This window comes from Phyllobates terribilis, unplaced genomic scaffold (assembly GCF_046119375.1).
Source record: "Phyllobates terribilis strain yellow unplaced genomic scaffold, ASM4611937v1 Scaffold_5__5_contigs__length_657084704, whole genome shotgun sequence".
In the NCBI taxonomy this organism is placed as follows: Eukaryota; Metazoa; Chordata; class Amphibia; order Anura; family Dendrobatidae; genus Phyllobates; species Phyllobates terribilis.
This window is the reverse complement of record NW_027362765.1, coordinates 28,308,821-28,330,504: the sequence shown is the minus strand read 5'-3', so window position 1 is coordinate 28,330,504 and position 21,684 is coordinate 28,308,821.

The following is a 21,684-nucleotide window of genomic DNA, read 5'->3' as shown; positions in this document are numbered from 1 at the left end:
CACAAGGACACAATAGTACACAGCATTCTTTATCCTGCATGGAGATGGAGGGGGGGTTGATGAGGGAGATGATCCCTGTGACACAATTCCTTCCAGTCCTTATCTTCCTGCCCAATAATACTCTGCACTGTTAGTTCAGGGAGTTTATCTGACCTGTGTTTAGTTTCTCTCCTGATCTGAAACCTGTTCAGTTGCTTTGTGTCAGATCCAGATAACCCACCACCTTTCTCTTCGGCTCCAGCCAGACTACAATATCAAGTTCCCCACAATCCCCCTGGGGCTCTGCTAAAACACTCTGTGTCCTGTGACTGTGTTAACTCCTCTAGTTGCTGGATGCTTCTGAAGCACAACACTTCCTGTCTCCTGTGCTTGTGTTATTTGTAACAGTTGCAGAATGCTTTGGAAGCAATAGCATTACTTCTGTACTTCTCAATGTCACACTCTTCCCTCCTTTTTGAATGTCTTTCTCGACATTCGTCTTACTTGGTCAATCTGACCAATTCTGAGACAGTGGTGAAAGCTTAGTAACTATATATATAAATTTGCCATTGTCAAATTGGTATAACATTTATAAACATTGATGACAACCTATTCTTACAACCTTTTTCTTGTAGGACTCCTATAAGAAATAAACAATAAACACAAAACAATCAGCATGTTTTCCGCTGGAGCTTTTCGTACGTCTTCAACCATCTTTGTCTCTCACTAAGCTAAAACAAGTCTTTCCACCAGGTAACATGGTCCATACGGTCTCTCGGTGGTAAATACCACTCAAGTGGGCTTACCTGATCTGCAGGTAGAGATACCTGTTTCCAGTCGACAATCCTTTGCACTTGACTCGGCTCTCCAAGTTTCTCGTACGTCAACATCACGGGCCTCCTCATTTCTTGAGTCAACATCCTCCTGAAGGGTTGTTCTTCAGATACCATGGGTTCTTCGGTTACAGGAGTTTCTTCTGCCGCACTCATTTCTCGTACTCCCTCAGATGATCTTGGGACTGCCTCTGTAAGTTCCTGTACTACTTTTGAGTCGTCTGTTTCCACCTGGTCTGGTAATTCTGCTACTCCTAAGTGTCGATCGGTCTCTTCAGTGACCGGTATTCAATCATCAGATATGAATTGGACTTTATCTGTACTCCTTGGTACAAACTCTGGAGCCTCGGGACTTAGTTTACTCTTTTGAGGATGGTACGTCCCTCTCCTTGCTGGTCCGAGAAATACAACGGTGTGCTCTTACTGATCAGAACTTTCAAGGTCACTATCCACCTTCGGAGCTTCAGTCTGTGGTGGTCCCTTAGTCGATCTAGGTCGATGTCGGTCTGCTTCTGGGAAGTCTTGTTGTGGTAGGAGATAATCACAGAGTAGTAATAAATTCTGATGGACTATTCTGGTTTTCTTGTCCCCTCTTTCCAATCAGATTTCATACACTAGACTGTCATCGGCTTTCCTCTTTACAACCACATACACCTTGTCTTCGCAGTACGAACAAAGTTTTCCTGGACCGCCTTTCTCACGTATTTTCTTGACTAGCACCCGCCTTCCGGTGCAAATACTGCTCCATAACATTTTAGATCATAGTACTCCTTACTCTTGCTCTGTCCTTGCGTAACCACTTTGGATGCTATGTTGTATGCCTCTGCCATCCTTTCCTTCCATTTCCAAACGTACACTGGATACGTTCTGTAAGTCTCTGACACCGGAGTATCGAACATGATGTCAATTGGCAGTCTTAGCGATCATCCATACAATAGGAAGAAGGGTGAGTAATCCATTACATCACTCTTTGTACAGTTATAGGCATGTACCACTTTTGACAGAGAACTTTTCCAGTCTTTCTTCTCGTCAGCTGTTAAAGTGCGCAACATTGACAATAATGTCTGGTTAAAACGTTCCACTTGTCCATTGCCATCTGGGTGATAGGGCGTTGTGTGGGATCTCCCAATTCTACAGTACTTTCCTATCTTGGCAAAGAGCTGGTTCTCTAATTATCTTCCTTGGTCGTGGTGTAACCTCGTAGGGAACCCAAACCTCAAAGCAAAATCATTGAAGATCTTCTCTGCCGGGTATTCGACCAGCTTTATTGGTGGTGGCATATTCTTGGGGAAATCAAGTAAAATGGTCCATCACCACCAATATGTATTTGTAACTACCCTTGCACGTCTCGAGATGTAGAAAGTCTGTTGAGACCATCTCAAACGGATACGTAGTTTGGATGTTGCCCATTGGTGCCCGGGTTGATGTGTTGGGATGTTTATCTTTCAGACACCCACACTCCCTGGTCAAGTACCTCTCAATATCTCTATGAATGTGTGGCCAGAAGAAACGTTCACGGATCAAGTTAGTTGTCCTTTCCACTCTCAGGTCTCCCATGTTTTCATGGAGCTCTTTGAAGATCAACCTACAGAATACTCTGGGTAATACCAACTGCCGGTTTTGTCCTCCTTCACGATACAGGATACCGTCTTCACTGAGGTAGAGCTTCGTCCATTCATTAACTAAAACACATACTGCTGGTGATTCATTATCTCTCTCCCATTTACTTGGAAACCGATTTTGGTCCACATAAGGTAGTTTCCTGCCAATTATCTGATCCTCCTACTATTCTCTACAGATTGTTCCTTTTGGTAGTTGTTGAATGGACAGGGGGTGACCTTGTTCTTTCACTTTTACGGTGGTTTCCAACGTCAATGGACACCACAATGGTGTGTCTTCCTTTTGATGAGCTTGCACTGCAAGGGTAGCGCTCTCAATTGCTTCCAGACTGACTTCCTCCAAGCATTCTTGCATGAACTCCTCAGGTTCTAATGGCATTTTCGACAATCCCTCAGCATCCGTGTTGCATTTTCCTGGCCTGTACTTGATAGTGAAATTAAAGTCAGCTAGTTCAGCTACCCATCTCTGACCCATCGCATTCAGTTTGGCTGTAGTGAGAACATAGGTCAAAGGGTTGCTGCCAGTGTATATCTCAAACTCTTTGCTGTAATAGAGATAATCTCTAAATCATTCACAGATAGCCCATTTCAATGCCAGGAACTCCAATTTTCCGGAATGTAGATGGTAATTCTTCTCGGTGTCTGTCAATGTTCTGGAACCATAACTGATGACTCAATTTTCCATCTTGATGCTGAAGCAGGGCGGCTCCCTGTCCAACTTGAGAAGCATCACAATGAAGAACAAATGGTAAGTTGAAATCAGGATATCCCAATATGGGTGGCTTTACCAGGTAATCCACTAGTTCTTCCAATACCTCCTGGTGGTCTGATGTCCAGAGAATGGACTGCGGGGACGAAACGGCGTTGTTTCTTTAAGGCCCGGTCCTGCCCGCGTTCTTCTTTTTCTCCAAGGGTGTTGTTGACTATGTGGTCCCCCACAAGAGGAAGTATAGTGGGGCGGCAATCCTGGAGAAATTCCGGATGTAAGTACGATAGTAGGGGAGGAATCCAAAGATCTGCCTCAACTCCATGACAGTAGAGGACCTCTTGACTTTTAAGGCCAATACCGGAGCAATTTCTGCTGGGTCCATGGTATATTCTTCTCCAAACACAATTTTCCCTAGGAATTGAACTTGCCTTTTGAACAGTTCACACTTCTTTGGGGTCAACTTAACTCCGTGTTGTTGATACCACTGGAGTACGGTCCTCAAGTGTTCAACATGCTCCCGGAAGGTTTTGTTGTGCACCAACCACATTGTCATCCAAGTACGACTGGCAGATATATTCCCTCAAACCTTCTAAACAAGTTTCCATGATCTTCTGTAATTCTGCTGGAGCTGAACTGAGCCCAAACGGTATGCGGATCCACTCATATAATCCCCACGGTGTGATAAATGCTGTTAAAGGGTGTACTGGACTCTTCGACAAACCCTTGGTGGTATACTTTACCCTGATCGAGGACAGAGAACCAGGTACTTCCTGATAGGCTATCCAGCATATCTTGGATCTTTCGTATCAGGTGTCGATAGGGTACTGACTTTCAGTTTAGTTCCCGGTAATCACAACAGAGTCTCAATGTACCGTCCTTCTTCCTAACACAGACAGTAGGAGAGGAATAAGACGACTTTGACTTTTGGACCCAACCTCTGTTGATTACATCTTGTAAATACTCTTTCACTTCACGTTGTATTGGTTTCGGCACAGACATGTAACTTTTGGTCACTGGGGTCGTGCTTTTCAAATTGATTTTCAAATGCAAAGACGGGATACAGCCTATATCAGAGTCATCTTTGGAGAATGCATGACACTCTTCTCTCAGCATCTGCTTTGCTACCGCTAGATCTTCATTATGCAAGTGTTCCAGGGGTACTGGGGGACCCCAGGACCCCGAGTTGGGTCACACAATTTCCACCCCTGGGCAACTCCTGTTCCTTGGTGGGGAGACTGAATTCACAGTAGACCCAGAGGCTGGTCTCACACTGGCTGGATATACCACTTTAATGGTTTCGATGTTACCTAACACAGTCTTTGTATCCAGTCTAATTTCATGTTTCGTGGTATTCATCACCGGTATGGTCACTCAAGCAAAACCACCAGTCGGAATCATAAGCACCGTCTCACCTAGAACCAGGCCTTCTGGAAGTTCTGAGGAGTCTTTTAGCATGAACAGTCTCTTCTGGAATTTTCATCCCAGTTCTACCCGGACTTCGCACCTTACCCACACGATTTGATTTGCAGGGATGATGATTGAGCATAGGCCTACCTTGACTTCTTTTAGGTCCATTGTATTCTGTGCTTTCTTTACTCTATGAATCACGTTTTCTGCCACGGCGTTGGGTATAGCGAACGATATGGTGATTGCATCCACCACCAGCGTCCCTGACTTGTGTTTCATGATGACCTCACTGATGACATTATAACCAAGGATAGGATCCTTTGCCACGTTCTGATCACTGGTCACGAGAAAAGGTACCAAAAGCTCGATGGTGTTGCTGTTCTTCGTGGCCCTGAGTTGGAAAATCACTTCTACCCAGCCTATGAAAGGAATACGTCTGGTTGACGGCTTTGCTGTGGAGTTCCACTAAGAGTTCTTTTATCAACCGGAGACAGGTATGCGGCAGGTAGCACCTTCTCCATTCTTCATTTAAATGGCTCGCTTGGGCCCCTGCGTCCCACAGTGGTTTTACCAGGAGTATATCTAGCTGGCACTGTATAAAACACCTTTCACCGATTAGACTGATGAGGCTATCTTTACTGACCGAGGAATTCTCCTCCCAGGAGTGCATCGTTTGACCTCCGCACTGGGCATTAAGTAACTGATGCCCCTGTTTCTCTTGCAGCTGTTGTAGATGGGAACACACTTGGGGATAGTGCTGCTGTTTTACCTCATGCGCCGTTCTGGGGTTTGGTGGGATTTGGATTTGCTTCTGGGGCCTCCTCCGTGTCGCGGTTACCAGTCGCCCCGCACTGGCAACCTCCTGTATTTTAACCCAAAGGACCGTGATAATTGGCATTCCTTGGCAAAATGTCCTTCCTCATCTTAAACAGTGGACACATACCGCACTCTGATTTGATGAACGGTACGCCTCACAAGTTGGGTATCTTCTGTTTTGGAACCCACTCCTGGATCTGAGAGATACAGATTCTGGCCTGGAAAGAAGCAACTTTTTCACCTCAATCAACTTAGCTCTCAGTTCTCCTATTACTTCTTCCCAGTCAGCGCTGGCTGTCTTCCCTTTTGTTGGTGGTTTTAGGTTCACTTTCAGCGGTGGTACTGGAGGGTCTCCATGATTATCTTCAGACTGGCAACCAGAGGTCTCCAATTTCAGCTGACTCATTTTGGTGGTTTTAGGAGCAGAGCCTTTCTTTAACTCCTGTTCGCTCTCTGACTCCAAACTAGCTGCCTCATAGTTTTTTTCAATTAGGACTTCGTCCAGAATGCCAGGGTCTTCTAGGTACTGCTTCAGCTGCAGCTTGATATCTTTGCTGATTAACCCGTTCCCAATGACCTCAAGAACTTCTTCTGGACTAACCCAACATTAAACTTCTCCGCCTCTACATCTCTGGACGCAAACAACAGTCTATCCCAAGTTCAATCGCTCTGAACAAGAAACTTTGGGGTGATTCATTATTGTTCTTTGAGATGTTAATGAGTCGGTGAAACAATTCTGAAGTACTCTCTTCTTTATAGTGCCCTTTTAAAATCATCTTCAGCTGTGGTAGGCTAAATTGACTTTTCATTTCTAGCATACTACAGAGGTTCAGTCCTGGGCTGATCGCTTTCACCACCCCCTCAAAGATCTCATCTGGCTGGTAGCCTTTCTGTAATCCTGCCTCAATCTGGTGCAACAAGTTCATATACAGTAAGACAGTTTCTCTTTCTGCTCACACTCTCCAATCTGTACCAGGATCTTGAACTCTTTCGTTATGGTGATTTGTGGTGTTGGAGAGCACTGTCTTCCTGATTTATCTAATCCAAAGAGTCTGTCACACTTTCAGAGATTTTGGTAGATTTCTGCAGGGCTGTTAAGGCTTTGAATTGTTCTTTCAATTCCTGTAGTTCTGTCTGCGGAAGGAGGTTCCCGCTCTTGGTAATTGGCGCCTCCCCTCCATTTTCCATCTTCAACCTGGTTAGAAACTGTGTTAGCTCCTGGAGGAACGTCCACATGACGTCTTCAGCTTCTTTCTCCTCCAGCTAATTCATCTGTGCATTAATGGCGGCTAAAAGTTGTCTGTGGGTGTGTGCTTTAGAGATCTGTTCTCCTGACATCTCTATATATTTTGGTACTGCTCTCAATTCTTCACAGGTTAACTGAAGAAGCAGCTCACTGATTCTGTCCATTTGTTTTTCTACATCCATTGCTGCTAGTGAGTTTTCTTTAGGGCTGGTCCCCTTTAACTGGTGTAGCAGAGTTGAGCTGAGGTGCTATGCTGCTGTTTTCCAGTCACTTTGCCTCTTCTCCCTCTACACGCTAATTCCCACTCAGAACTCTCCGTACAGGCCACCAATCTAAAGTGCATGCCGCTAGGTTTAGTTAGGGATGAGACAAGTTTCATGAATTCTTGGAATCTTGGGGGAACCGTTACTCAGGGCGACCATAAGTTGCAGCCTTCTCAGTCATAAGGGGGTATTGACTCCCAGCCACAGACACACTTGACAGAGTCCTCATGTACAGGTGAACAGTAGAATTTAATATTACAGCACATCCACTACAGATCAAGTCTTTTAAATGAACAGGCTTCATAAACAGCAACAGCTTCTTTATCAAAGCACAGCAGTACACAGCATTCCTTATAGCACAGTGAGATGGAGGAGGGGGAGGGTTTGCTGAGGGAGATGAATCCTGTGACACAATTCCTTCCAGTCCTTATCTTCTTGCCTGATAGACTTCTTAACTAGCAGTACAACGGGGCGGGAAAGCTCTGACCTTTGCCCAGCTTCACTCTTTACTGGAATGGTTCACTTGTCTGAACTTCTGTGAGAGACAGATCACACACCACTCATCCCTTTGGTTGCTGTCAGAATAGTAAGCAATTCCCACAATCCCCCTGGGGCTCCGCTAAACACTCCCTGTCTCCTGTGATTGTGTTAACCACTCTAGTTGCTGCATGCTTCTGAAGCAAACCACGTCCTGTCTCCTGTGATTGTGTTAACTCTTCTAGTTGCTGGATGTTTTGAAGCAACAGCACTACTTCTACCTGTCACAATATAGTACGTCCTAGCAAATACACAAGATGGTGCAATTGACAGTCTTACCATTGTGCTGGCTCAAAGGGAATTAGAACATCTGTGACTTCAGGGCATCCAGGGTCAACTAACCCAACCAGTAGCACCCCGCTTTTGGAAGGCACCCACAGAGAGGAGGAAGCAGCAAGCTTAGGCAGCTCACCGAGTACAGTGAGGTATGTAGCCAGGTGATCTGATTGTCCCAACCTGGGTTCTCTAAACATCATTGTGGGTACAGTGGAGCAGATCTGTGTTCCCTCAGTTGGTGCTATGGTTCCTTGGCTGCAGCCCTGTAGAGTCTCTCTGGAAACAGAGGTAGCCCCCTTTTATTTTTCACAACTTTCATTCCGAGCATTCTTCCACAGGATTGGGGGGAGATAATCCCTAATTTTTGTAGTATTGTTCAATTAACCTGCATATTTGTCCTCTAGTAAATTACAGGGGCTGATACAATATGTAATCAGCAGGTATTTAACAAATTAGCAAACATCGATTGTTCAATTAACCTGCGTATTTGTCCTCCAAGGTCTATAGACTAGTAAACCGCAAGGGCTCATACAATACCTAATTAGCACTCATTCTACAAAATAACATACAACACGAGTCAACCTACAGGCTCATATGAACAACTCCTCATGTCCAATGACCTACTGAACAATACGTCTGGCATAATTAAGACTTTATGAGAAAGTGATTTATTGTAAAATAAATTATAGAGCCCAAAATGAGAGAATCCGAGCACTGTGGCTGGATACTTCAGGCCTGTCCTCCAGCATGGTAGTATAAGACGGGGTCTTTGTCCCTGAAGCTTCTCTACTTGGTATAATGAGACTCACTGATCTTGTTGACATAAAGAGTAGAGATGAGCGAATATGTTTGGGAAAAGATCGCCAATATCAAATTTTACACAAATATGGCACATTCAGATTCGTGTTCGGGTTAAGGAGCTTTCTGCGCAATAATCGGCCCCGAACAAGAACATGCCTGGTTTCATCTGGGTGACAGCGGGGAAATTAGGGGCAAGATTGCTATCGCTAGTCACAGTGATGTGGGATCATGCTGACAGGAGTCAGGATGATCCCACAGCTGTGACAGTCACCCGCGGTTAAAAGCTTACTGTGCGTGACAGGCGCCGGCTGATGGGACTACTAGTCCCATCATCCAGTGCCTGCTGTCACTCAACACACGCTACGCAAGGAATCTCTCATCAGCGGCACACGCGCACTGAAAGTTAAAGTAAACAAAGTTAAAATAAATAAATCATGATTTAAATAATAAACACATTATACTCACCTACCACTTACCTACACCTTAAACCCGATGTTCTCATCCCCTGTAAAAAATAAAGAAACACCATATACTCACCTTACAGCTAATTCCCTAAGCCATTGTCCCCTGCAATAAAGGTAAAATAATAAACCAACCTCATCCTCATCTATCCGCCATAGTTCAAATACCGAGTTTCCCACATTAATGTCCCTGATAGCACAACCACATCTGGAGATGTGACCGTCCTATCAGGCAGCTGGCGATACACTGACAGGAGCGCTATGGCTCCCACAGTGTATCGCCAGAAGCACTAATGCCGTAAGTGAGATCACTGGAGCTCTCAGCTGATCTTCAGCTGTTTGAACTCAAGTGCCTCACTCCTGGAGCACAGCGATGTACACTGACAAGAGTGATTACACTCCTTTCAGTATATAGAGTGCCGTCTTCTACAGCAGTGATATGACTGCTGTAGAAGTGACCCGGATCGCTGTGGGACACTGGGATTACGTCATGATGACGGCCAGGTGAGGGATATGGTTGTTTTTATTTTTGTTTTTTTCACAGGAGACGAGAGATTCGGGGACTGGGCTTTAGGTGAATATAGAGTGTTTTTTATTTTTGAATAAATTATTAAAACCGTGTGGAATTTTATTAAAATAAAGACTTTATTCTGGCCATGTCTTTATTGAAAAAATGTCAAAAACCTTACAACGGGGTTAGTAATGTGGGCGTCTTATAGAAGTCTCTCCATTACTAACCTGGGCTTCATGTCAGCCGCCAATACAAGGCTGACATGAACTCCACCCCATTACCCCACTCGTCACCGCTACATGGCAGTGGGAAAATGCCCCGTCTCATGCTGCACATAACACATATGCATCTCTGGCTGCTATGGGCATAAAAGGGGACAAACTTATGGTGTGGCACCCATGCTCCCCTGACCTCAACCCCATTGAGAACCTCTGGAGCATCATCAAAAGGAGTGTCTATGATGGCGGGAGGCAGTTCACATCTAAGCAACAGCTCTGGGAGGGTATTCTGTCCTCATGCAAAACAACTGAAGCAGAAACCATCCAAAACCTGAAAAATTCAATGGACGAGAGAGTTCAGAAGCTCCTTTCGAACAAGCGGTCCTATGTGCAAATGTTACATCACCTAGAATAAAGTTTTGAGTTGAAAACCGTTTGATTTCAGTTTGTAATAACCTGCTAATGCTTATAATTTCAAAAATGACCATTTTTTTGTTCTTTATTAAAATGAAAAGGTTGAAAACTCTGCTGTGCATAATAATTTGGAACATGCATTTTGAGTGCAGATTGAGTTTTTTATTTTTTTTTTAAATATACTGTTATCATAGGCAGTTTGTACAAAAACCTTTCAATTGTACTCTAATAGTTATTTGACTGGAAAATTACAATGACTGCAATTCATATAGGTAATCTGGGAAAATCTGAGAAAATATTATTTGCATAATAATTTGGAGCACAGTGTAGTGTATGTAAACTTCTGGTTTCAACTGTACAATTACCTAAAATAAAAACGATAAAAGATCTAAACCTGTCACGGAAATGGCGCAGATCTTAGCGGAGCAAATCTCTTCTTTTAGGAAAGTGGTACAGAACTACAGCTGTGTCTTCCAGGACTGACAATGATTATAATTCAAAATCTATATGAGATAAAAGTCACGCCCACATATCTGACTGGGTGAGCTCAGACTGGGGCTGGTCAATGGGATGTGGCTAGGTCTCAAAATATTATGAGATTTCTAATTTTCAGAATATCTCCCCACCTGGAGGTCCCAGGCAGGAAGGTATTAATTCCCTATTTCCTACCATGATTTTAGCTTTCCATAGATAGGAAACATGGCATATATATCATTCTCCATCTGTCTGGAATTCATTTTGAGTTGTTGTGCAGGCTGCCCAGTGATGTAAGTAAATGCATTACATTCGCCACTTTGTAAAAAATATGTCTCCCATAACAAGAGGACCTATGCTGTTCACAAAAAACAATATTCATAACTAGACTTCGGTGCCCTAATGTCTGATATTCTTGGCCAAATATGGCTTTGAAGAGAGGAAACTTATCCTCTTGTATACACTGAGCCCAGATTTAAATGTCTGCTCTTCAGCAGATAACCCACTTTAATTACCTGTTCCCAGCAGGAGTTCATAGCTGAAAAGGTATCAAATGTACTGTTCTTAGAGTGCTAGCTCTTGTTCTGTTCCCAAGTTACAAATAAGCCATGCTTCAATGTTCAATATGAGGGTCACATGTCCCTTCTAAAGAGATGGCTTACATATTTTACCATTATATCTATGACACCTCCCCCTTTTAGAGATGGCATGGGAGACCGATTTACAGATCATCTCCAAAACCCATCACCGGTCACAACCTCTCTGTACCCCACAATATCCTCTCCTTCTTGGACGAGAAGGTGGACTCCTCAGCGAGGTCCCTCAATGCCTCTAGAATGGCATCTGAGTGTACTGTCGCCTGAAACTTCTGGCTAGAGGTATTCAGAAGCTATGTTGAGACCCAACCTCACTGGAACCCTCTTGGACCTGTTCTGGGTCAGTATCTAGGGATAACACTTTCCCGTCATTCTGACAGACTGTGGGTAACACTTTCGCACCATCCTAACAGGTTGTGGGCACCACTTTCCCATCACCCTGATAGGCTAGGGATAAAACTATTCCATCATCCTTACAGGCTGTTGGTAACACTTACCCATCACCCTCACATGCTGTGGGTAACAGTCTCATCACCTTCACAGGCTGTAACACTTTTCCACCATCCTCCCCTAATACCTCAGGAGCAGTGCTAATCATGGGGCAGCTACTACCGACCATGTCACCGCCTGTCGTGACACTGGCCAGCTGCACGTGGCCACCTTCCTCATGGTCCATGTGCATATTGCCCTTAGCACTGATTCTCACTCCTTTAACGGTAACCTCAGAAACATCACTCAGCAGCGGGACATGGCTGAGTTCTCCTGTATAATGAAACACATCATCATGCACTACATTGACATTCACATTATAAACGTTTTACTTGAAACATCCGATCTGGGAGGGGTGGCCGAAACATATTGAACGACCAACCATCCCAGATCGGTCACCATTAAAACATTTGTGGGGAGGTTCTTAGGCACCCCCACTTCACTCAAACCCTCCCGGCATCCCAGTCTAGGGAAGCCCAGGCCAGCGGCAAAGGTTGGTGAACACCTCGAATCCTGGTGACAGCCAAGGTATTCCCAGGGATAAGGTCTTAAGGGAACACCAATTCAGGGCAGATGAGGGTTTGTTCTGCACCGGTGTCCTTGAGCCCACAGTAACGTGTCGCCCACATAATCGGTTGCAAGTTTTCACAGACCCTCCCAACAGCCCCACCCACTAAAAGAACAACTTAATTAGGCCCCTGGGCATTGGATGTAAGGTTTCGGCTCTGCCTCTCTGGGCAGGTGGTACTAATGTGGCCAGTCTGGTTGCAGGTAAGACACCAGCAGCTATCAGAAGCAGGCCCGGTGCTGGAAGATGAAGCGAGACCCCGCGATAATCGACTGGCACGGGTAGTGGTTGCCGGCATACCCCTTTTCCACCTAGTAATGGCTGAATTCCACACCTCAAGTGTACGGTTGACCTCACAGATATCGGCGATCTGTGCTGCTGTGACAGTCTCCTTTGACTCCCAGTCCATCACAAACAGTCGCACCTCTACAGGGCAAAGATGGAGAAATTAGTCTTTCACCATCAAACCATCAATTCCGTGAAGGAGGCAATCAATAGTCCCTGGACCCACTGTTTGAAGTTGGTTCTAAGTAGTGTTGAGCCACCCCCGTAGTGTTCGAGTTTGGTTCGGTTCGTCGAACACCCGTGTGTTCGCCGAACTGTTCGTCGAACACCATTAAAACCAATGGCAGGCAAACAAAAACACATAGAAACACATAGAAAACACCTTCAAAGGTGTCCAAAAGCTGACAAACTGCTCAGAAGACACAACTAACACATGGAAAAGTGACAAGTACATATAGTCATGCGAAAATAAAAGAGGTGGAGGAGTAAAAGGAGGGGGAGACACAGATATAGGCATGTCATGCCCTTCTAAAATCCAAAAAGTGAGAAGCCGACACGTTCAGTCCGCTCCTGCCCGTGCCACCTCCGTGTCGCCGGGTTTGTGCCAGAGCCGCGGTGAACCCTGACGGCCAGCCCCCCTCTCCCAATACTGGTGCCTGTCCGCTGGTGGGTCGAGCGAGCCCCCCTGTGGTGGAGGCAGCTCTAAGCTTTTTCATTTAAATTGTCTCTCTAATTTGAATGAATACACTTTAAATCCATTTACAAGGATCTATTGGAGGGCAAGTCTCATGCCAGCAGCCGCGTAATTCCAGCTCCAGTAGCGTCCACTAAAGCTGCTGCAGTTAAAAAGCTTTTATAAGGATCGAGCTCGGCTATCCACCGCAAGGCATCCTACTGCCAGTCCCAGCCCCTATGCCTTGGGGTGCCTCCTGATGCTCTTCACTGAGTATCCCGTGGTCCCGAAGCATTTCCTTTGAAAAAATTAAGTGTCCAAACTACAGGTGGTGTAGCTTGCTTAACAGCCGGGATAATCCGCTGACTAGCAGACACTGCTACTAGGCACAAAGTATTTCCTGGGCTAGATGCAGTTAAAAATTTGTAATTAGATACTCTCGTTGGATGCTGAGAAAGCATTCCATAGAGTCTCCTGGCACGCCATATATGATTCTCTTAAAAAGCTTGGGGTAGGGGTCTAGGGGAACCTTTTATAGCCAAAATCACTGCCCTCTATCACAATACGTCACCTAGGCTGAAGATAAATGGAACTGTAGCACCCTGAGGGCTCGATTGCTACAGAGGTATTGCACCTCACCCAGAGGTGTGATATCTCACTCTCAGGTAAGGATGGAGTGTGGATCAGGACCCGACACCTGCATGCATTACACCACATTGCCGTGGGGCAGGGCGACCAATATGCCTCTGAGATGGGCACGACAGTCCCTGTACCTGGCTGGAGTGGGGGGAGGGAACACTGAGGAAGGGGAACCCTGTAGTGCAGGAGCAGGGAGGAAGCAGTTCCTGGGTGCATTGAGAAGGGAGTATAAAAGGTGGGCACCATCTTAGTTCAGTGCAGAGATGTCTGAGCAGAAGTGGCAGGGAGCAGGGGCTCTGCATGAGCTCTGCTCCGGAGGCGGGCCTAGTAACAGACGCCCAGGCCTGGAAGAGGGAGAAGGAAGGAAGAGGAGCGGAGAAGGCTCCAGGAACGAGGAACGAAGGGATCCCAGGGGTGCGGACGGGCGAGTCGCCACCGCACGCCCGAATCCACCTGCGTGGAGGGGTCAGGCCAAAGGGGGAGACCGGTCCCCGAAACTAGTGGAGGCATGAAACGACCCTCAGCTAGAAACCGGAGGCTGTAACATTTTATGTGGACTGCATCACTGACTCCGTGTCGTTACTGCTGCTGCCCTGCACCATCACCCCCATCCTCCGCATACACTGCCCTGAGGCTATACTCCTCCCGTGGGGAGTTATGCTACGCTCTGCTGCACCCACAACACCAGCCTCAGCGGTCTGCCCTGCAGCGGCGGTTCACTCTGACCGCAATCCACGGGTGGCGTAGTCTGACATTTAAACATCAAAACCACATAAACAGTTCCGCCACTGGTTTGACCACCCTGAGCCACGGAACCGGGTCGCCACCACGAAGACTACAACCACCAGCATCCACCAAAAAGGGTCCGGCTCCGGGTGTCCCAAGGCCCAGGGGGTGCATCAGAACATTTTCATCACCTTTCACAATCACCAATGGGACAAGGCAGGGATGTCCTCTGTCCCCTCTCTTATACATCCTAGTGATGGAGCACCTGCTCTCATCAATTCGCCATAACCCCAATATTAGGTGGATTGAGGTGGGAGGCACAGAGTACAAGTGCTCTCTATTTGCTGATGATGTCCTAGTATATATCACTCAATCACATATATCCATCCATGCTGTTATGGCTGAAATAGATCACTTTGTTACATGGTCAAATTTTAAAATCAATGCAGCGAAGTCTGAGGCCCTCGATGTCTCCCTCCCCAAATCCATATAGGATTCCATCCAGTCCAACTTTCCCTTTGCCTGGCCCTCACAGGGTATCAAATACTTAGGAATTCCTATTCATAGAGACCTCTCCCATCTATGTTATCTTAATTTTGGGCTCTTTATTGAACAACTCCATACAGACCACGGTTGGCAAGTTAGAACTGTAAGATTCACTACGTGAACCACTGGTGTTTTGTGGAAAAGCACATGTACACTGTGTTCCAAATTAATATGCAAAAAGTGTTTAGGAGTGATAAGGGAAGAATTTGTTTGTTTGTCAGTTAAACTCATTGATGGTGATGTGTGTCAGGGCTCTTTATATCACTGTAAGCAATTGCAGACACCTGTGCTAATTAGTTTGGCAGGTGTGTCCAATGAAAGGCAAGACTACTTAAGAAGGCTGTCTCACATTATTAAGCAGCCTACATTTTCTGCCAAAATGGGAAAGAAAAAGGATGTGTCGGCTGCTGAGAAGCAACAAATTGTGGAGTGTTTAGGTCAAGGCATGACTACAATCAACATTGTGCGATGATCAGGATGAAGTGTCTTGGCAATCAAGAAGTATGTAGCTGATTCACAGTACACACGTGTGCGTGCTGATAAGGGCAAATTGAGGACTCTTTCCTACAGGCAATTACGTCAGGTTAAAAGAGCAGCGGCAAAAAAGCCTTGTCATAGCAGCAGACAAGTTTTTGAAGCTGCTGGTGCCTCCAACGTCCCCCGAACAACAAGATGCAGGGTCCTTCAGAGGTTTGCAGCTGTGCATACGCCATCCTGTCGACCTCCTCTATCCACTTCACACAAGCAGAAACGGCTCCAGTGGGCCAAACATTACATGAAGACTGATTTCAAAACTGTTTTGTTCACGGATGAGTGCCGTGCAGTGCTCGATGGTCCAGATGGATGGAGTGGAGGATGGCTGGTTGATGGACACCCCACGCAAACACGGCTACAGCGCCAACAAGGAGGAGGTGGAGTAATGTTTTGGGCTGGAATCATGGGGAGAGAGATTGTCGGCCCCTTTAGGATCCCTGAAGGCGCTAAAGATGAACTCCATAATGTATGTGGATTTTCTCAAACAGCACTTCCTGCCATGGTTCAAGAAGAAGAACCGTGTATTTCACAGCAAGATCATTTTTTTGCATGATAATGCACCATCTCATGCTGCACATAAAACATCTGCATCTCTGGCTGATATGGGCATAAAAGGGGACAAACTTATGGTGTGACCCCCATGCTCCCCTGACCTCTACCCCATTCAGAACCTCTGGAGCGTCATCAAAAGGAGTGTCTATGATGGCGGGAGGCAGTTCACATCTAAGCAACAGCTCTGGGAGGGTATTCTGTCCTCATGCAAAACAATTGAAGCAGAAACCATCCAAAACCTGACAAATTCAATGGACGAGAGAGTTCAGAAGCTCCTTTCGAACAAGGGGTCCTATGTGAAAATGTAACATCACCTAGAATAAAGTTTTGAGTTGAAAACTGTTTGATTTCAGTTTCTAATAACCTGCTAATGCTTATAATTTCAAAAATGACCATTTTTTTGGTCTTTATTAAAATGAAAAGGTTGATCGAAAAGTTTGGGGGATCTAAGAGTGTGGCAACCCAGTAGTCATGATTACTTCGAATTCTGACAATATGAGGGTCATGTTGCAGGTAGTGCAGCAAGAAGGCACTTATGTGTCTTGCGCATCTCGGAGCCCCAAAATTATTTTCCGGGCTAGATGCAGCTAAAAATTATTATTAATTTTAAATCTGGTGGAGCTTAGTATAGATGGCCTAATAGGATCAGTGCTGCACACTGCTACAAAGCCCAAATTATTTTCCAGCCAAGATACAGATAAACATGATTAGTAATTTTAAATCTGGTGGAGCTTATTATAGATGGCCTAATAGAATCAGTGCTGCACACTTCTACAAAGCCCAAATTATTTTCCAGCCAAGATACAGATAAACATGATTAGTAATTTGAAAGCTTAAAACGGTTGGTAGGGTGATTTTAACCAATCATCAAGCGTTTACTCTCCCCAGGATGACACAGGGGTAGAAAAGTCGTTTCGGATCCATGATTTGTTCATCTTTATGAACGTGAGTCTGTCTACATTATCAGTGGAGAGCCGCGTGCGCTTATCTGTCAGCACACCACCAGCAGCGCTGAACACACGTTCAGACAGAACGCTGGCTGCGGGGCATGACAAGATCTCCAAGGCGTAAGTGGCTAGCTCCGGCCATTTATCCAGATTGGAAGCCCAAAAAGAGCAAGGGTCCAGTGACACAGTCATGGCTTCAATGTTTACTTGGAGATACTCCTGTACCATCGTCTCTAGGCGTTGACTATGTGTCAGACTTCTTGTCTCCTGTGGCCTTGCAAAGGATGGGCTAAAAAAGTGGTGAAATGATTCCGCAAAATTGATGTTACCAGCAGATACTGTGGTTCTGTTACGGTTTGAGTGCTGAACACTTGACGGTCCCACGGTTGGCAAGTTGGAACTGTGAGATTCACTACGTGCACCACTGGTGTTTTGTGGAAAAGCACATGTAAGATTCTGCAACAGTCTCTGCTGATACTCCTGCATGCGTGCATCCCTTTCTATGGCAGGAATAATTTCGGCAAATTTACTTTTGTACCGGGGATCTAACAGTGTGGCAACCCAGTAGTCAGGATTATTTCTAATTCTCACAATTCGAGGGTCATGTTGCAGGTAGTGCAGCAAGAAGGCACTCATGTGTGTTGCGCATCCAGGAGCACCAAGTCCCTGTTGTGTTGGTGGCGAGGTAACAATCATGCTTCCTTCCTCTGTCCTCTCCCCCCAACCTCGCACAACAGAAATGTGATCAAGGTCTCCCTCATCTGATGAGTCTTCCATCAGTTCGTCCTCCACTTCTTCCTGGGCTCCTGCACCTTCCTCACTAGTTTGGCTGCTACCATGCACCCTGGTAAAACCATCTCCCCCACCCTCACATGCCTGCCGCCTTGGTGCTGCCGACCGTCTGGACCTTGCAGATGTTAGCCCTTCCGCATACAACTCCTCCTCCTCTACTTCCTCCACCTCCTCTTGTGCCACCACCTGACTCCGAATTCTGTTTAACATGTGCTCCAGCATGTAAATCACCGGAATAGTCATGCTGATAATGGATGCGTCAGCACTAAACATCTTCGTCGCCATTTCAAAACTGTGCAGAAGGGTGCATAGGTCCCTGATCTGAGACCACTCCTCCAGCGTGATTTGCCCCACCTCTGGATCTCGTTGGCCCAGGCTATACGTCAGAACGTATTGCACCAGGGCTTGTCGGTGCTGCCACAGTCGCTGCAACATGTGCAGAGTTGAATTCCACCGGGTAGGCACATCGCATTTTAGCCGGTGAAGTGGCAGGCCCAACGACTTCTGTAGAGATGTAAGTCGCTGAGCTGCGGGATGCGAACGGCGGAAGTGAGCACACAGCGACCGTGCCCTCTGCAGAAGGCCATCTAGTCTGGGATAGTGGGCTAAAAATTGCTGGACAACCAGGTTCAACACGTGAGCCATACAAGGCACGTGTGTGACATTGCCCCGGCGAAGGGCTGCACCCAGGTTTGCAGCATTGTCGCACACGGCCTTCCCTGGTTTCAGGTCCAGTGGAGACAACCATTCATGAAATTGGTTCTCCAGAGCTGACCACAACTCCTCAGCTGTGTGACTCACATTTCCCAGACATTTCAATGTAAAAACCGCCTGATGACGTTGAGCCCTACTGCCAGCATAGTAAGGAGGTGTGCAGGATCCCTTCTGCGCAGTTAGAAAGCTTGTGGCATGACCAGACAGGCTTTGGGTGCAGGTGGAAGACCGAGAGGAGGTTGAGGAGGCAGAAGCAGTGGAGGAACTTTGACATAAAGAGGATTGACGCACAACTCGTGGGGACGGCAAGACTTGGACAGCAGCCCCTTGTCCTGCTGTCAACATAGTTACCCAGTGCCCAGTCAGCGACATGTAACGCCCCTGTCCATGCCTACTCGTCCAAGTGTCTGTGGTAAAATGCACCCTGTCACACACAGAGTTTCTCAAAGAAGCGGTGATGTTGTGTGCGACATGCTGGTGGAGCGCAGGCACACCTTTCTTTGAGAAGTAGTGCCGACTGGGCATCTGGTACTGGGGCACTGCGACGGACATAAGGTCTCGAAAATCCTCTGTGTCCACCAGCCGGAAAAGGCAGCATTTCTGTAGCCAAGAGCTTGCAGATGGTGAAATTCAACCTCTTAGCTTTCTCATGGCTAGGAGGAAATGGTCTTTTACTTGTCCACATCTGAGGGACCGAGGGCTGGCTATTGTGCTTAGACGGGGTTGATAAGGGTGTCCCCGGCAAACTGCCGGCCTGTGAGGAAGATGCAGGCGGACATGTTAGGTTGCCTTGATCCAAAGGTGGTGCTATCGATGTCGGACAGCGCTCAACACCAGCTGGTGTTACCACCTCCAAAGAAAATGATGACCTGCCAATCACGCTGGCTGTTGCGGGTAAAGAGGTGGCAGGTCTGCGCCCCAAAACAGGTGTGACTACTGTCCCCCCAGTCACAGAGGATGAAGAGGTCGTGGATGCACAAGATATGGCAGACGGTGGTTGGCCCGGCCGGCTAGGCCGCATTGTAGCACACTGAGCTTCCCACTGCAACTTATGCTTCATGTCCATGTGCCGGTTCATGCGTGAAGTACTCAAACTATGTATTTTTTGGCCTCTACTTAGCTTTTGCTGACAAATGTTACAGATAACACGAGTTGGGTCATCTTTATCGATCTGAAAAAATGCCCAGGCTATGCAAGGCTTAGCATCCATGCGACCTGAAGAGCCACTACGACTTGTGGTGAGAGGCAGAGTTGTGTTTGAGGATGCAGTTGTTGACGTGCTTCCAGTACTACGTCTCTGTCCAGGAAGGCGCAACCTGACCTCGTCGTCACTAGCATCTTCCTCCACCTCCTCTGCTGACCTCATCTCTTGGCTGACTGTGGGTTGACAGTAAGTGGGATCTCCAACCTCATCATCATCACCCTGTGCGTTATCACACCCGTCGTCCTCAGAGCCAACCTGTTCCTGCCCTGACAAAAAACTAAAGTTGTCGCTCCAATCAGGTATTTGAGTCTCATCATCGTCTTCCTCATTGTCTCCACCAACAGGAGTTACAGTTTGGGAATGAGGGTCTACATTATGGTCAGAACCTTCTGCGTCTGGTCCTGGATCCGACTCATAAAGATTCTGGGCATCAGTGCAGATCATTTCCTCGTCTGGATTCACAGAAGCGCTGGAGTCGACCTCTGATTCCCAGGCTATAGTATGAGTAAACAGCTCTGCAGACTCAACCATCTGTTCTACCTCATACTCAGACGGGTAGCTGGAGATTTGGGAGCGGTGAGGAAGCAAGTGCGATTGGGGTGACACCTTTGAGGACTGGAGTATTTGTGATGTTGAAGTTGATGTGGAGGAGAGCCCACTTAAAGGAGCACTTGATATCCGTTGAAGCACCTGCTGTTTTTGTGCCTCATCTGGAATTTGTAGCGATTGGCGTGGCCGCAAGAAAGGGATCTTATCACATTGTCCGCTAAAAGAAGTATACATTTTAGTTTGGCTGGAAGATGGTCTTTCTTCTGCAGATGATACTGTTGCTTTAACACCTACCCCACGGACACAACCTTTTTTCCCCTTCCCAACACGCCTATTCCCCTTTCCACCAGCAGCAGGCCTTTTTCCACTCATTTTGGTGGTTAACTAATTCACAACTCTGGAGTTGTTTGCACAAAAAAACAATGGATGGGAACCGAGCAGAGCTGAGTGGCCAAACTGTGGTATTAGGCCAAAACTATTGGCTGGGTTAGATGCAGAAAAAAATTATATTCAATTTGCAACCTGATGGAGGTCAGTATAGATGGACTAATAGAACAAGTCCCACACACAGCTAGAAGCCCAAATATTTTTTCAGAGGTAGATGCAGAAAAAAATTATATTCAGTTTGCAACCTGATGGAGGTCTGTATAGATGGATTAATAGAACAAGTCCCACACACAGCTAGAAGCCCAATATTTTTTCAGAGGTAGATGCAGATAAAAATTATTTTTAATTTGCAACCTGATGGAGGTCAGTATAGATGGACTAATAGAGAAAGCCCCACACACTGCTAGAAGGCCAAATATTTTTTCAGAGCTAGATGCAGATAAAAATTATTTTTAATTTGCAACCTGATGGAGGTCAGTATAGATGGACTAATAGAGAAAGTCCCACACACTGCTAGAAGGCCAAATATTTTTTCAGAGCTAGATGCAGATAAAAATTATATTCAGTTTGCAACCTGATGGAGGTCTGTATAGATGGATTAATAGAACAAGTCCCACACACAGCTAGAAGCCCAATATTTTTTCAGAGGTAGATGCAGAAAAAAAATATATTCAGTTTGCAACCCGATGGAGGTCAGTATAGATGGACTAATAGAGAAAGTCCCACACACTGCTAGAAGGCCAAATATTTTTTCAGAGCTAGATGCAGAAAAAAATTATTTTTAATTTGCAACCTGATGGAGGTCAGTATAGATGGACTAATAGAGAAAGTCCCACACACTGCTAGAAGGCCAAATATTTTTTCAGAGCTAGATGCAGATAAAAATTATTTTTAATTTGCAACCTGATGGAGGTCAGTA